Source organism: Thamnophis sirtalis, unplaced genomic scaffold (genome assembly GCF_051295495.1).
Source record: "Thamnophis sirtalis isolate CommonGarterSnake01/CBP01778 unplaced genomic scaffold, rThaSir2_p1.2 scaffold_1, whole genome shotgun sequence".
NCBI classification, from domain to species: domain Eukaryota; kingdom Metazoa; phylum Chordata; class Lepidosauria; order Squamata; family Natricidae; genus Thamnophis; species Thamnophis sirtalis.
The window spans coordinates 182,997,058-182,998,126 of NW_028261381.1; positions in this window are offsets into that span (position 1 = coordinate 182,997,058).

Sequence of the window (1,069 nt, forward strand, 5' to 3'; positions counted from 1 at the left end):
AGATAGATAGATAGATAGATAGATAGATAGATAGATAGATGATAGATAGATAGATAGATAGATAGATAGATAGATAGATAGATAGATAGATAGATAGATAGATGATAGATAGATAGATAGATAGATAGATAGATAGATAGATAGATGATGGATGATAGATAGAGAGACAGATGGATGATAGATAGGATAAGAAGATTAGATAGATAGATAGATAGATAGATAGATAGATAGATAGATAGATAGATAGATAGATAGATGTAGGTAGGTAGGTAGGTAGGTAGGTAGGTAGGTAGGTAGGTAGGTAGGTAGGTAGATAGATAGATAGATAGATAGATAGATAGATAGATAGATAGATAGATAGATAGATAGATAGATAGATGATGGATGATAGGTAGAGAGACAGATGGCTGATAGATAGGATAAGAAGATTAGATAGATAGATAGATAGATAGATAGATAGATAGATAGATAGATAGATAGATAGATGATAGATAGATAGATAGATAGATAGATAGATAGATAGATAGATAGATAGATAGATAGATGATAGATAGATAGATAGATAGATAGATAGATAGATAGATAGATAGATAGATGATGGATGATAGATAGAGAGACAGATGGATGATAGATAGGATAAGAAGATTAGATAGATAGATAGATAGATAGATAGATAGATAGATAGATAGATAGATAGATAGATAGATAGATGTAGGTAGGTAGGTAGGTAGGTAGGTAGGTAGGTAGGTAGGTAGGTAGGTAGATAGATAGATAGATAGATAGATAGATAGATAGATAGATAGATAGATAGATAGATAGATAGATAGATGATGGATGATAGGTAGAGAGACAGATGGCTGATAGATAGGATAAGAAGATTAGATAGATAGATAGATAGATAGATAGATAGATAGATAGATAGATAGATAGATAGATAGATAGATAGATAGATAGATGTAGGTAGGTAGGTAGGTAGGTAGGTAGGTAGGTAGGTAGGTAGGTAGGTAGATAGATAGATAGATAGATAGATAGATAGATAGATAGATAGATAGATAGATAGATAGATAGA